Below are 16,726 nucleotides of genomic sequence, written 5' to 3'. Positions count from 1 at the left end.
CCTGAGTGCAAAAATGGAGGCTCTAGCCCCTTCCAGAGCTGAGATATCGAAACTCAAAAATTGGGCCCGAAAAAAAAACGACAGTGGTACCCCTTACGTTTTTTTTTTTGGGGGCGAAAAATTAAGTTTCTCCAATCTTCCCAAAACTCTGGATTCTGATAGAGGGCCATGAGACTTGGACCTGAGAGCAAAAATGGAGGCTCTAGCCCCTTCCAGAGCTGAGATATCGAAACTCAAAAATTGGGCCAGAAAAAAAAAACGACAGTGGTACCCCTTACGTTTTTTTTTTTGGGCGAAAAATTAAGTTTCTCCAATCTTCCCAAAACTCTGGATTCTGATAGAGGGCCATGAGACTTAGACCTGAGTGCAAAAATGGAGGCTCTAGCCCCTTCCAGAGCTGAGATATCGAAACTCAAAAATTGGGCCCGAAAAAAAAACGACAGTGGTACCCCTTACGTTTTTTTTTTGGGGGCGAAAAATTAAGTTTCTCCAATCTTCCCAAAACTCTGGATTCTGATAGAGGGCCATGAGACTTAGACCTGAGTGCAAAAATGGAGGCTCTAGCCCCTTCAAGAGCTGAGATATCGAAACTCAAAAATTGGGCCAGAAAAAAAAACGACAGTGGTACCCCTTACGTTTTTTTTTTTTGGGCGAAAAATTAAGTTTCTCCAATCTTCCCAAAACTCTGGATTCTGATAGAGGGCCATGAGACTTAGACCTGAGTGCAAAAATGGAGGCTCTAGCCCCTTCCAGAGCTGAGATATCGAAACTCAAAAATTGGGCCCGAAAAAAAAACGACAGTGGTACCCCTTACGTTTTTTTTTTGGGGGCGAAAAATTAAGTTTCTCCAATCTTCCCAAAACTCTGGATTCTGATAGAGGGCCATGAGACTTGGACCTGAGAGCAAAAATGGAGGCTCTAGCCCCTTCCAGAGCTGAGATATCGAAACTCAAAAATTGGGCCAGAAAAAAAAACGACAGTGGTACCCCTTACGTTTTTTTTTTTTGGGCGAAAAATTAAGTTTCTCCAATCTTCCCAAAACTCTGGATTCTGATAGAGGGCCATGAGACTTAGACCTGAGTGCAAAAATGGAGGCTCTAGCCCCTTCCAGAGCTGAGATATCGAAACTCAAAAATTGGGCCCGAAAAAAAAAACGACAGTGGTACCCCTTACGTTTTTTTTTTTTGAGCGAAAAATTAAGTTTCTCCAATCTTCCCAAAACTCTGGATTCTGATAGAGGGCCATGAGACTTAGACCTGAGTGCAAAAATGGAGGCTCTAGCCCCTTCCAGAGCTGAGATATCGAAACTCAAAAATTGGGCCCGAAAAAAAAACGACAGTGGTACCCCTTACGTTTTTTTTTTTTTTGGGCGAAAAATTAAGTTTCTCCAATCTTCCCAAAACTCTGGATTCTGATAGAGGGCCATGAGACTTGGACCTGAGTGCAAAAATGGAGGCTCTAGCCCCTTCCAGAGCTGAGATATCGAAACTCAAAAATTGGGCCCGAAAAAAAAAACGACAGTGGTACCCCTTACGTTTTTTTTGGGGGGGAAAAATTAAGTTTCTCCAATCTTCTCAAAACTCTGGATTCTGATAGAGGGCCATGGGACTTAGACCTGAGTGCAAAAATGGAGGCTCTAGACCCTTCCAGAGCTGAGATAATGGCTGTGTTCCAAACCGCATACTCAATGAGTAGGTACTTAATTTCAATACACCGAGTGCTAAAAGAGTAGGTACTTTATAACCAAATCTCGTTGAGTATGTTGAGTTTCCGTTGGCCCTGCCAGTGTAGAGGTTACATGCCTGTATACTCACCTGTCTGCTTTGCAGTGAAACCTCCAGACTGCAAATGAAAGGAATAAGTGCTGTAAATTTCCCCTGATTGACTCCGGAGAAGTTGACACAGAGCAGCCCTGACCCTGCATTCTTTTGAATAATTTTATCTTTATTAAAAACCTTGTTTTACCCAATCCTCCTTGCTCCGTCCTCCGTCAGGCTCCCCAAGGGTGGTACGGGTCTCGAGGGGCGGGTGCAGGTCAGATTGGCCTGCCCCGACCTGTGACATTATTGTTTCCTAGTGTTTAAATATAATTTCATAATGTAATATTATGATGTACACAGACCAATGATCTTTTTATTTTCTGTTTTGTCATTATGATTGTATTATGGTATCGTTCCATTATCTTGCATGTAATAAGTTTATATTATATGAGCAGAGCAGAGCAACAGGTGAACTAACACTTCATAACATCAGTAACTCAACAGCACAACCTAGAACAATGTTCCTCTGCAATGTCTGCACAAAGGTGATGGGCAGCTGCTTGAAGATTTCTTTTGGAGAAAACTGTTGAGTTCATACTAAAAAAAATGTAAGTATCACTCCTTAAAAATTAATGTTACCTCAGAATGAATTGCATTGTTAGCCCACTCCAAAACTTAAACAAAATAATAATATTAAATGCTGACCAATACTTAATTATATAACTTTTTTATATATTAAAAATATAATTTAATATAACAAGCAAAATGTAATTTGTTTCGTCATATGACATAACTTATGCATGAATACATTTATATTGCTAAATGCAAACATCTCAATTGTCAGTCAATCAAAGAATTAATGCATACATTAAATAATTACAGTATATTTTATATACGGACAACAATAAGAAACATGAATAAATGAGTAAAAGAACAAATAAAAGTAACCAGCACAATAAACAAATGCATATACAAGTCAACAACACATGAAACAATGCTTTATTCAAACTACAGGCACTGAACCCCAAACCCTACTGCCATCTCAACTCAGCAGTTCCCATTCTGCGGCTTTATTCTGCTGAATTCACCACAGGTGACTGTGCCTTCGTGCCAGAGCTTGTTGCTACGCGGCGCTTCACAATCTGAGGCAATAAGGGCAGGTGGAGCGAAAGAGGGTCACGTAAGGCCAGGTGGAGAGATGGAGGGACTCATCCATGGCACCACTTCCAGGATTCAGCTCTGGGCTCCTCATCCTCAGTACTCACACCAGTCTGCAGACATGTCAGATCCTAGAAAAATGCACAAACATTACACAAAAGCAGTCATTTTAACAGCCCAATGTCATTTGATTTATGTATTAAAAATAACCTTACTTTATATTTGAGTAAAATCCCTAAAACCTTTTTTCCCCTCAACAAATGCTGCATCATCTTTGCTTGCAGGTCCTGCTCCACCACATAAGCTCTGCAGCAAATGTACAGAAATCAAGACTGAGAAAAGTGTTGTAATTTCTTTGTTTGAAATTACAATAATTCAAATAAACTACAATTTAAGATTTAATAGATGTTATCAATTTCTGTACTATACTCACTCAAAGCCTTTGATGACAGCATTCAGCATCATGAGCCTCTCTTCACCGGATAAACACATGTTCTTCTGTCCCTGTAACATACAGACAGATTCACATTCTGTGATGTATGAGCTCAACACTGCATTACATGCTGAGGTTGATGTGTTAACTCACTTTTAATCCAACTTAAATGTTCCTCAATATATCAACACTAATAAGGGACAAAATAAATATACGTCATGTTTAGTTACTTTATAGATTTGTTTATTTGTCTAATGTAAGCAGTGTTGACAACAGTGAATTATCCTACATAATAGCACACATAATGTTACACTCAGATGTATTTTTCATGTTGGGATGTGCTCATCTGCAATAATTATACAATATTTATGATGAAAATAGACATTTTAAATAAGCTTGTTTAAGATGTATGGTTATGTAAATCCACTTTAGAAACGTAACGTTACGTGTTACTGGAGCTCCCCTGTTAGCTATACATAATAAAACGTGTTTACAGCAAAATCACAACTGTACTATACTGTCTAAGTCCTTTATACCTCCAACAGTTAAAACGTTTACTCTATAGTAGTTTAACACATACGATTTAAAGACAAGGAACCGTTTACTGACATTTGAAAACCCCGTATCGCTGATCTCCGCGATGTTGATAATGACGTATCCACTCACGTGGCCTCCTGGGATATGAGTATCATGAGTATCCTACCCATCGGACAGAACTCAACAATCTGGGCGGAAGCAGTAAGCCATCCGGGCACTTCTCGCCTACTCTTTTATGAATACTGATGTTTCGAATGTACTGCTTCTTTCACGTCTGCTTGTTTTCGCCTACTTAAAGTAGGCATATTCAAATGCACTTTAGGTATGCGTACGTCCGAATCTCGCGATAATTAGTGCGTCACCCAGGTAATTCTCGACTACTATTTTGGATTCATACATATTCTTTCGCTCGCCTACTCTTTTTCCCATACTAAATAGTAGGGAAGTATGCGGTTTGGAACGCAGCAATTGAGATATTTATAATGGCATAAATGCTACATGGGATCTCAATATTGCAGCTCTGGAAGGGTCTAGAGCCTCCATTTTTTGCACTCCGGTCCCATGGCCCTCTATCAGAATCCAGAGTTTCAAGAAGATCAGAGAAACTTATTTTCTTGCACCGAAAAAGTCGACAGGGGTAACACTGTCATTTTTTTTTTGGTGCAAAAAAAAATAAGTTTCTCCAATATTCTTGAAACTCTGGATTCTGATACAGGGCCATGTGACTTAGAAACTAAAAATTTCGACCCCCCCCCCCCCCCCAAAAAAACGACAGTGGTACCCCTGTCGTTTTTTTTTTGGTGTGAAAAAATAAGTTTCTCCAATCTTCTTGAAACTCTGGATTCTGATAGAAGGCCATGGGACAGACCTGAGTGCAAAAATGGAGGCTCTAGACCCTTCCAGAGCTGAGATGTTGAGATATTTATAATGGCATAAACGCTACGTGGGATCTCAATATCTCAGCTCTGGAAGGGTCTAGAGCCTCCATTTTTGCACTCAGGTCTAAGTCCCATGGCCCTCTATCAGAATCCAGAGTTTCAAGAAGATTGGAGAAACTTATTTTTTCGCACCAAAAAAAATAAATTTTTAGTTTCTCTGATCTTCTTGAAACTCTGGATTCTGATAGAGGGCCATGGGATTTAGACCTGAGTGCAAAACTGGAGGCTCTAGACCCTTCCAGAGGTGAGATATTGAGATCCCACGTAGCATTTATGCCATTATAAATATCTCAACTCTGGAAGGGTCAAGAGCCTCCATTTTTGCACTCAGGTCTAAATCCCATGGCCCTCTATCAGAATCCAGAGTTTCAAGAAGATCAGAGAAACTCAAAATTTCGACCCCCCCCAAAAAAACCGACAGTGGTACCCCTGTCGTTTTTTTTTTTGGTGTGAACAAATAAGTTTCTCCAATCTTCTTGAAACTCTGGATTCTGATAGAAGGCCATGGGACAGACCTGAGTGCAAAAATGGAGGCTCTAGACCCTTCCAGAGCTGAGATGTTGAGATATTTATAATGGCATAAATGCTACGTGGGATCTCAATAACTCAGCTCTGGAAGGGTCTATAACCTCCATTTTGGCACTCAGGTCTAAGTCCCATGGCCCTCTATCAGAATCCAGAGTTTCAAGAAGATCAGAGAAACTAAAAATTTCGACCCAAAAAAAAAAAAAAAAAAACGACAGTGGTACCCCTGTCGTTTTTTTTTTTTTTTTTGGTGCGAAAAAATAAGTTTCTCCAATCTTCTTGAAACTCTGGATTCTGATAGAGAGCCATGGGACTTAGACCTGAGTGCAAAAATGGAGGCTCTAGACCCTTCCAGAGCTGAGATATTTATAATGGCATAAATGCTACGTGGGATCTCAATATCTCAGCTCTGGAAGGGTCTAGAGCCTCCATTTTTGCACTCAGGTCTAAACCCTATGGCCCTCTATCAGAATCCAGAGTTTCAAGAAGATCAGAGAAACTCAAAATTTCGACCCAAAAAAATAAAAAAAACGACAGTGGTACCCCTGTCGTTTTTTTTTTTTTTTTTTGGTGCGAAAAAATAAGTTTCTCCAATCTTCTTGAAACTCTGGATTCTGATAGAGGGCCATAGGGTTTAGACCTGAGTGCAAAAATGGAGGCTCTAGACCCTTCCAGAGCTGAGATGTTGAGATATTTATAATGGCATGAATGGTACGTGGGATCTCAATATCTCAGCTCTGGAAGGGTCTAGAGCCTCCATTTTGGCACTCAGTTCTAAGTCCCATGGCCCTCTATCAGAATCCAGAGTTTCAAAAAGATCAGAGAAACTCAAAATTTCGACCCCCCAAAAAAACGACAGTGGTACCCCTGTCGTTTTTTTGGTGCGGAAAAATAAGTTTCTCTAATCTTCTTGAAACTTTGGATTCTGATAGAGGGCCATGGGACAGACCTGAGTGCAAAAATGGAGGCTCTAGATCCTTCCAGAGCTGAGATATTGAGATATGTATAATGGCATAAATGCTACGTGGGATTAGAGGTCTTCACGGGTCCACTTGGATCTGAAAACCCGAGGTCCGACCCGAGACCCGAGCGGGTTCGGGTCCAAAACTCCGACGAGTGTCTCGGACACGGGTCGGGTTCGGTATTAGTGGCCTCAGGTCTCGGGTAACTTAAAATAAATATGCCTTTTCCAAATGGACCCGAGAAGACCCAAATTATTTTAAACAATGTTGGGCATTTAAGAAAATTGGAGCATTTAAAACAACTCTGACCGTTCGGACTTTTTTTTTTTAAGTGAGAGAGCAAATCCGCGCTTTTACGTGCAATGGGATACAAGCCTAAGCACGGTTGCCTCCGCGTTTATTTACTCAGTTGCTCACACTAACCAACCCCTCCGTTTGCAAAGAAGAACTAGTGCGCCATCATGTGGATGGATGTTTGACTACATGCAAGTATTTGAATTGTCGTTTAGCCAGGCCTGTCAATCAATTTTAAAAATACGCGACACTGTCAGACAAGCATTGAGACGATAAAACAGATATTGCGAAAAAGGTGAGGGAAAACAAATATATTGCAAAAAAGGTGAGGGAAAAACAAATATATGTAGAACAGAAACATCCAGGTTCATCCTCATCAACAATGATTTGTGATCATTGTTGATATGGAAGGAAAAAAGACGTGCAGTTAAATGCGATGATACAATAACGTTATTAAGATTTGAATTAAGAACGTCCAATTTGACTGCTATTGTGGTTCTAATGCACTGTTTTAATCGCATTTTATCTAAACAACTTTGCAACAACGGGATTGTAGGCTAAATAACACAATTTTAGTAAAAGTCAATGACTGGTAGAATTTAAATGAAAAGTGGGCTATTTTAAAAACAGCCATCGGTAAATTTTACCCTGAGGTGGTTCTAATTATCGTGGTCCGGTAAATAACATTATGCCAAATGTTATAGGACTTAAAGGGTTACAGTGATGTGTGATTGACATTTTAGCACTCAGCGTGCACTTGCGCGTCTATGTTAAGCGCACTTTTGAGGAACGCAGGGCTGCAGGCTGTGCACACTGTAAATGGCGTTTACGTTCGGGTCCAGTCGGGTTCTAACGGAAATGGCGTCAGGTCGGGTCGGACTCGGGTCTAATTTTATCGGGTCTGTCTCGGGTCGGGTTTTTCTTTTTAAAAAAATAATTTATGCACGTCGGGTTCGGGTAAGCAGTGATTCGGGTCGGGTACAGTTTTTAGGACCCGAGAAGACCTCTACGTGGGATCTCAATATCTCAGCTCTGGAAGGGTCTAGAGCCTCCATTTTTGCACTCAGGTCTAAATCCCATGGACTCCATTTTTTTTTTGGTGCGAAAAAATACGTTTCTCCAATCTTCTTGAAACTCTGGATTCTGATAGAGGGCCATGGGACTTAGACCTGAGTGCAAAAATGGAGGCTCTAGACCCTTCCAGAGCTGAGATATTTATAATGGCATAAATGGTACGTGGGATCGCAATATATCAGCTCTGGAAGGGTTAGAGCCTCCATTTTGGCACTCAGTTCTAAGTCCCATGGCCCTCTATCAGAATCCAGAGTTTCAAGAAGATCAGAGAAACTAAAAATTTCAACCCCAAAAAAAAAAAAACGACGATGGTACCCCTGTCGTTTTTTTTTTTGGGTGCGAAAAAATAAGTTTTTCCAATCTTATTGAAACTCTGGATTCTGATAGAGGGCCATGGGACTTAGACCTGAGTGCAAAAATGGACGCTCTAGACCCTTCCAGAGCTGAGATATTGAGATATTTATAATGGCACAAATGCTACGTGGGATCTCAATATCTCAGCTCTGGAAGGGTCTAGAGCCTCCATTTTTGCACTCACGTCTAAATCCCATGGCCCTCTATCAGAATCCAGAGTTTCAACAAGATCAGAGAAACTCAAAATTTCGACCCCCCCCAAAAAAACGACAGTGGTACCCCTGTCGTTTTTTTTTTTGGTGCGAAAAAATAAGTTTCTGCAATCTTATTGAAACTCTGGATTCTGATAGAGGGCCATGGGACTTAGACCTGAGTGCCAAAATGGACGCTCTAGACCCTTCCAGAGCTGAGATATTTATAATGGCATAAATGCTACGTGGGATCTCAATATCTCAGCTCTGGAAGGGTCTAGAGCGTCCATTTTGGCACTCAGGTCTAAGTCCCATGGCCCTCTATCAGAATCCAGAGTTTCAAGAAGATCAGAGAAACTCAAAATTTCGACCCCCCAAAAAAACGACAGTGGTACCCCTGTCGTTTTTTTGGTGCGGAAAAATAAGTTTCTCTAATCTTCTTGAAACTCTGGATTCTGATAGAGGGCCATGGGACAGACCTGAGTGCAAAAATGGACGCTCTAGACCCTTCCAGAGCTGAGATATTGAGATATGTATAATGGCATAAATGCTACGTGGGATTAGAGGTCTTCACGGGTCCACTTGGATCCGAAAACCCGAGGTCCGACCCGAGACCCGAGCGGGTTCGGGTCCAAAACTCCGACGAGTGTCTCGGACACGGGTCGGGTTCGGTATTAGTGGCCTCGGGTCTCGGGTAACTTAAAATAAATATGCCTTTTCCAAATGGACCCGAGAAGACCCAAATTATTTTAAACAATGTTGGGCATTTAAGAAAATTGGAGCATTTAAAACAACTCTATGACCGTTCAGACTTTTTTTTTTAAGTGAGAGAGCAAATCCCCGCTTTTACGTGCAATGGGATACAAGCCTAAGCACGGTTGCCTCCGCATTTATTTACTCAGTTGCTCGCACTAACCAACCCCTCCGTTTGCAAAGAAGAACTAGTGCGCCATCATGTGGATGGATGTTTGACTACATGCAAGTATTTGAATTGTCGTTTAGCCAGGCCTGTCAATCAATTTTAAAAATACGCGACACTGTCAGACAAGCATTGAGACGATAAAACAGATATTGCGAAAAAGGTGAGGGAAAACAAATATGTAGAACAGAAACATCCAGGTTCATCCTTATCAACAATGATTTGTGATCATTGTTGATATGGAAGGAAAAAAGACGTGCAGTTAAATGCGTTGATACAATAACGTTATTAAGATTTGAATTAAGAACGTCCAATTTGACTGCTATTGTGGTTCTAATGCCCTGTTTTAATCGCATTTTATCTAAACAACTCTGCAACAACGGGATTGTAGGCTAAATAACACAATTTTAGTAAAAGTCAATGACTGGTAGAATTTAAATGAAAAGTGGGCTATTTTAAAAACAGCCATCGGTAAATTTTACCCTGAGGTGGTTCTAATCATCGTGGTCCGGTAAATAACATTATGCCAAATGTTATAGGACTTAAAGGGTTACAGTGATGTGTGATTGACATTTTAGCACTCAGCGTGCACTTGCGCGTCTATGTTAAGCGCACTTTTGAGGAACGCAGGGCTGCAGGCTGTGCACACTGTAAATGCCGTTTACGTTCGGGTCCAGTCGGGTTCTAACGGAAATGGCGTCAGGTCGGGTCGGACTCGGGTCTAATTTTATCGGGTCTGTCTCGGGTCGGGTTTTTCTTTTTAAAAAAATAATTTATGCACGTCGGGTTCGGGTAAGCAGTGATTCGGGTCAATTCGGGTCGGGTACAGTTTTTAGGACCCGAGAAGACATCTACGTGGGATCTCAATATCTCAGCTCTGGAAGGGTCTAGAGCCTCCATTTTTGCACTCAGGTCTAAATCCCATGGACTCCATTTTTTTTTTTTGGTGCGAAAAAATACGTTTCTCCAATCTTCTTGAAACTCTGGATTCTGATAGAGGGCCATGGGACTTAGACCTGAGTGCAAAAATGGAGGCTCTAGACCCTTCCAGAGCTGAGATATTTATAATGGCATAAATGGTACGTGGGATCGCAATATATCAGCTCTGGAAGGGTTAGAGCCTCCATTTTGGCACTCAGTTCTAAGTCCCATGGCCCTCTATCAGAATCCAGAGTTTCAAGAAGATCAGAGAGACTAAAAATTTCAACCCAAAAAAAAAAAAACGACAATGGTACCCCTGTCGTTTTTTTTTTTTGGGTGCGAAAAAATAAGTTTTTCCAATCTTATTGAAACTCTGGATTCTGATAGAGGGCCATGGGACTTAGACCTGAGTGCAAAAATGGACGCTCTAGACCCTTCCAGAGCTGAGATATTGAGATATTTATAATGGCATAAATGCTACGTGGGATCTCAATATCTCAGCTCTGGAAGGGTCTAGAGCCTCCATTTTTGCACTCACGTCTAAATCCCATGGCCCTCTATCAGAATCCAGAGTTTCAACAAGATCAGAGAAACTCAAAATTTCGACCCCCCCCAAAAAAACGACAGTGGTACCCCTGTCGTTTTTTTTTTTTGGTGCGAAAAAATAAGTTTCTGCAATCTTATTGAAACTCTGGATTCTGATAGAGGGCCATGGGACTTAGACCTGAGTGCAAAAATGGAGGCTCTAGACCCTTCCAGAGCTGAGATATTTATAATGGCATAAATGCTACGTGGGATCTCAATATCTCAGCTCTGGAAGGGTCTAGAGCGTCCATTTTGGCACTCAGGTCTAAGTCCCATGGCCCTCTATCAGAATCCAGAGTTTCAAGAAGATCAGAGAAACTCAAAATTTCGACCCCCCAAAAAAAACGACAGTTGTACCCCTGTCGTTTTTTTGGTGCGGAAAAATAAGTTTCTCTAATCTTCTTGAAACTCTGGATTCTGATAGAGGGCCATGGGACAGACCTGAGTGCAAAAATGAACGCTCTAGACCCTTCCAGAGCTCAGATATTGAGATATGTATAATGGCATAAATGCTACGTGGGATTAGAGGTCTTCACGGGTCCACTTGGATCCGAAAACCCGAGGTCTGACCCGAGACCCGAGCGGGTTCGGGTCCAAAACTCCGACGAGTGTCTCGGACACGGGTCGGGTTCGGTATTAGTGGCCTCGGGTCTCGGGTAACTTAAAATAAATATGCCTTTTCCAAATGGACCCGAGAAGACCCAAATTATTTTAAACAATGTTGGGCATTTAAGAAAATTGGAGCATTTAAAACAACTCTATGACCGTTCAGACTTTTTTTTTTAAGTGAGAGAGCAAATCCGCGCTTTTACGTGCAATGGGATACAAGCCTAAGCACGGTTGCCTCCGCATTTATTTACTCAGTTGCTCGCACTAACCAACCCCTCCGTTTGCAAAGAAGAACTAGTGCGCCATCATGTGGATGGATGTTTGACTACATGCAAGTATTTGAATTGTCGTTTAGCCAGGCCTGTCAATCAATTTTAAAAATACGCGACACTGTCAGACAAGCATTGAGACGATAAAACAGATATTGCGAAAAAGGTGAGGGAAAACAAATATGTAGAACAGAAACATCCAGGTTCATCCTTATCAACAATGATTTGTGATCATTGTTGATATGGAAGGAAAAAAGACGTGCAGTTAAATGCGTTGATACAATAACGTTATTAAGATTTGAATTAAGAACGTCCAATTTGACTGCTATTGTGGTTCTAATGCCCTGTTTTAATCGCATTTTATCTAAACAACTCTGCAACAACGGGATTGTAGGCTAAATAACACAATTTTAGTAAAAGTCAATGACTGGTAGAATTTAAATGAAAAGTGGGCTATTTTAAAAACAGCCATCGGTAAATTTTACCCTGAGGTGGTTCTAATCATCGTGGTTCCGGTAAATAACATTATGCCAAATGTTATAGGACTTAAAGGGTTACAGTGATGTGTGATTGACATTTTAGCACTCAGCGTGCACTTGCGCGTCTATGTTAAGCGCACTTTTGAGGAACGCAGGGCTGCAGGCTGTGCACACTGTAAATGCCGTTTACGTTCGGGTCCAGTCGGGTTCTAACGGAAATGGCGTCAGGTCGGGTCGGACTCGGGTCTAATTTTATCGGGTCTGTCTCGGGTCGGGTTTTTCTTTTTAAAAAAATAATTTATGCACGTCGGGTTCGGGTAAGCAGTGATTCGGGTCAATTCGGGTCGGGTACAGTTTTTAGGACCCGAGAAGACATCTACGTGGGATCTCAATATCTCAGCTCTGGAAGGGTCTAGAGCCTCCATTTTTGCACTCAGGTCTAAATCCCATGGACTCCATTTTTTTTTTTTTGGTGCGAAAAAATACGTTTCTCCAATCTTCTTGAAACTCTGGATTCTGATAGAGGGCCATGGGACTTATACCTGAGTGCAAAAATGGAGGCTCTAGACCCTTCCAGAGCTGAGATATTTATAATGGCATAAATGGTACATGGGATCGCAATATATCAGCTCTGGAAGGGTTAGAGCCTCCATTTTGGCACTCAGTTCTAAGTCCCATGGCCCTCTATCAGAATCCAGAGTTTCAAGAAGATCAGAGAGACTAAAAATTTCAACCCAAAAAAAAAAAAAACGACAATGGTACCCCTGTCGTTTTTTTTTTTTGGTGCGAAAAAATAAGTTTTTCCAATCTTATTGAAACTCTGGATTCTGATAGAGGGCCATGGGACTTAGACCTGAGTGCAAAAATGGACGCTCTAGACCCTTCCAGAGCTGAGATATTGAGATATTTATAATGGCATAAATGCTACGTGGGATCTCAATATCTCAGCTCTGGAAGGGTCTAGAGACTCCATATTTGCACTCACGTCTAAATCCCATGGCCCTCTATCAGAATCCAGAGTTTCAACAAGATCAGAGAAACTCAAAATTTCGACCCCCCCCAAAAAAACGACAGTTGTACCCCTGTCGTTTTTTTTTTGGTGCGAAAAAATAAGTTTCTGCAATCTTATTGAAACTCTGGATTCTGATAGAGGGCCATGGGACAGACCTGAGTGCAAAAATGGACGCTCTAGACCCTTCCAGAGCTGAGATATTGAGATATGTATAATGGCATAAATGCTACGTGGGATTAGAGGTCTTCACGGGTCCACTTGGATCCGAAAACCCGAGGTCCGACCCGAGACCCGAGCGGGTTCGGGTCCAAAACTCCGACGAGTGTCTCGGACACGGGTCGGGTTCGGTATTAGTAGCCTCAGGTCTCGGGTAACTTAAAATAAATATGCCTTTTCCAAATGGACCCGAGAAGACCCGAATTATTTTAAACAATGTTGGGCATTTAAGAAAATTGGAGCATTTAAAACAACTCTGACCGTTCAGACTTTTTTTTTTTAAGTGAGAGAGCAAATCCGCGCTTTTACGTGCAATGGGATACAAGCCTAAGCACGGTTGCCTCCGCATTTATTTACTCAGTTGCTCGCACTAACCAACCCCTCCGTTTGCAAAGAAGAACTAGTGCGCCATCATGTGGATGGATGTTTGACTACATGCAAGTATTTGAATTGTCGTTTAGCCAGGCCTGTCAATCAATTTTAAAAATACGCGACACTGTCAGACAAGCATTGAGACGATAAAACAGATATTGCGAAAAAGGTGAGGGAAAACAAATATGTAGAACAGAAACATCCAGGTTCATCCTTATCAACAATGATTTGTGATCATTGTTGATATGGAAGGAAAAAAGACGTGCAGTTAAATGCAATAACGTTATTAAGATTTGAATTAAGAACGTCCAATTTGACTGCTATTGTGGTTCTAATGCCCTGTTTTAATCGCATTTTATCTAAACAACTCTGCAACAACGGGATTGTAGGCTAAATAACACAATTTTAGTAAAAGTCAATGACTGGTAGAATTTAAATGAAAAGTGGGCTATTTTAAAAACAGCCATCGGTAAATTTTACCCTGAGGTGGTTCTAATCATCGTGGTCCGGTAAATAACATTATGCCAAATGTTATAGGACTTAAAGGGTTACAGTGATGTGTGATTGACATTTTAGCACTCAGCGTGCACTTGCGCGTCTATGTTAAGCGCACTTTTGAGGAACGCAGGGCTGCAGGCTGTGCACACTGTAAATGCCGTTTACGTTCGGGTCCAGTCGGGTTCTAACGGAAATGGCGTCAGGTCGGGTCGGACTCGGGTCTAATTTTATCGGGTCTGTCTCGGGTCGGGTTTTTCTTTTTTAAAAAATAATTTATGCACGTCAGGTTCGGGTCAATTCGGGTCGTACCCCTGTCATTTTTTTTTTGGTGCGAAAAAATACGTTTTTCCAATCTTATTGAAACACTGGATTCTGATAGAGGGCCATGGGACTTAGACCTGAGTGCAAAAATGGAGGCTCTAGACCCTTCCAGAGCTGAGATATTGAGATATTTATAATGGCATAAATGCTACGTGGAATCTCAATATCTCAGCCCGGGAAGGATCTAGAGCCTCCATTTTGGCACTCAGTTCTAAGTCCCAAATTTTTAGTTTCTCTGATTTTAGTTTTTTAGTGGTACCCCTGTCGTTTTTTTTTTTTTTTTTTTTGCGAAAAAATAAGTTTCTCCAATCTTCTTGAAACTCTAGATTCTGATAGAGGGCCATGGGACTTGTAAACAGCTGTAAATAAGTTATTTATTATGGTCTATTATGGTCGAAATTTTTAGTTTCTCTGATCTTCTTGAAACTCTAGATTCTGATAGAGGGCATTGGGACTTAGACCTGAGTGCCAAAATGAAGGCTCTAGACCCTTCCAGAGCTGAGATATTGAGATATTTATAATGGCATAAATGCTACGTGGGATCTCAATATCTCAGCTCTGGAAGGGTCTAGAGCCTTCATTTTGGCACTCAGGTCTAGTCCCAATGCCCTCTATCAGAATCTAGAGTTTCAAGAAGATCAGAGAAACTAAAAATTTCGACCATAATAGACCATAATAAATAACTTATTTACAGCTACAAATATATGAATTATACAATATCATGGCTATTGGTAAGAATTACTTTATTAATAATTATTATAGACTTAAATAAAAATATCCTGACAGTGAGACTTAAACATAAGGAAATGCCTAAAAAACCAAAAAAAATGCCTAAACAGGTAAAAACTACACACAATGCATTATATAGCCTATTACTCTACCCCCCTAATAAATCTAATGCAATATAAATGACTATAACTGTGACAAAGTTCTAAGTTACCCCTGGTGGCAGTGCCGGTGTCTGTTTGCTTTATATTCATTTGTTTCTCATTATTTGGTGACTTTTTCAGTCTGAGGTGCACATTAGACTGATAAAAACACCAAGAGATTTATTTCTTTATTTCTTTTATTTTGGTATTTACATAAATCATTAGTTTTTATTAATAATTATTATAGGCTTAAATTAAAAATCCTGACAGTGAGACTTAACCATAAGAAAATGCCTAAAAAAACAACAAATGCCTAAACAGGTAAAAACTATACACACATTGAATTATATATTACTCTACCCCCCTAATAAATCTAATGCAATATAAATGACTATAACTGTGACAAAGTCCTAAGTTACCCCTGATGGCAGTGTATGCCCGGTGTCTGTTTGCTTTATATTCGTTTGTTTCTCATTATTTGGTGACTTTTTCAGTCTGAGGTGCACATTAGACTGATAAAAACACCAAGAGATTTATTTCTTTATTTCTTTTATTTCAGTATTTACATAAATCATTAGTTTTATCCTCATTTGCAAAACTAACCTTCTGGGTTCATGTCTGCAGCATGGTTTCCGGGGGTGGGTGTTAAGAGGACGAGCGGCCTTCCTGTTCCTCATTTTATGCCATCCCAAAGAATTCTGGGTAGTGTAGGCATAGTCCATTTCTCAATGGGAGCAGGGGGTTATTGTTTCATGTTTTATTGTGTTTATGTTCATTGTATGTAGAAATGTATTTGTTTATTATTTGTATTATTTTCCTTGTATATTTAAGGTTGATGTATTTGAATATTATTTTCATTTTAAGTGTAGTTATGAATTATATGTGTGAACATTATTAAATTTCCCTATTACTGTAAAATGGTTGACCCTTTCAGTATTAAGCAATTTAGGCTATGTTTGTCTGTGAAAGTAGTACGAGTGAAGAGGGTCACCTTGAGTGACTTTTGTTTATGTTATTTTTTTTTATTTGATAAAATAAAAAATTGTTTATTTGGAAGTCAATAAAGATTTCACTGACTGTAAGCAGTGTCTCCTGCCTTTGCTCTGGTCATGTCTTCACAATAACATATTCAATATAAATATTCCACATTTCTGCCCAAACCATTGTAAATTATTACATGCATGGTAAATGTTTGTAAGGGTGGTGGTTAGGGGATTTATAGTCTTCTAACTTTGTTCATGTTTCTGCTATTTACCTCATCAGTAGTGTTGGCAATTTTAAGACGGTTTCATCCGATTTAAAATCATTGAGTGATTTGTGGTTTGTAACAGAGAGGAGTGTCCGATTGAGACGCTTCTCACTAGATACCGCAACGCTGTTTCATAATAGTGTCCGGGACCGGGAGTAAACGCAACTCCTTTAAGCTTGCG

General features: G+C 40.4%; 1 long non-coding RNA gene across 2 annotated transcripts; it reads right to left on the bottom strand.

Moving 5' to 3' along the window:
* Window positions 1-2,624: 2,624 nt before the first annotated feature.
* LOC120460142 (uncharacterized) lies at window positions 2,625-15,980 on the bottom strand. Of its 2 annotated transcripts, XR_005617890.2 has the most exons (4): window positions 15,900-15,980; window positions 3,352-3,422; window positions 3,134-3,224; window positions 2,625-3,049 (listed from the first exon to the last, which is right to left on the bottom strand). It is a non-coding gene; the product is annotated as an uncharacterized LOC120460142 (long non-coding RNA). The 2 variants fall into 2 exon arrangements; XR_016145512.1 differs by lacking the exon at window positions 15,900-15,980 and having other exon boundaries at window positions 3,352-3,493.
* Window positions 15,981-16,726: the final 746 nt, after the last annotated feature.

This window comes from Pimephales promelas, chromosome 11, assembly GCF_988280905.1.
Source record: "Pimephales promelas chromosome 11, fPimPro1.hap1.1, whole genome shotgun sequence".
NCBI lineage: Eukaryota > Metazoa > Chordata > Actinopteri > Cypriniformes > Leuciscidae > Pimephales > Pimephales promelas.
The sequence above is the reverse complement of the archived record's forward strand: the minus strand, read 5'-3'. Positions and strand labels throughout refer to the sequence as shown.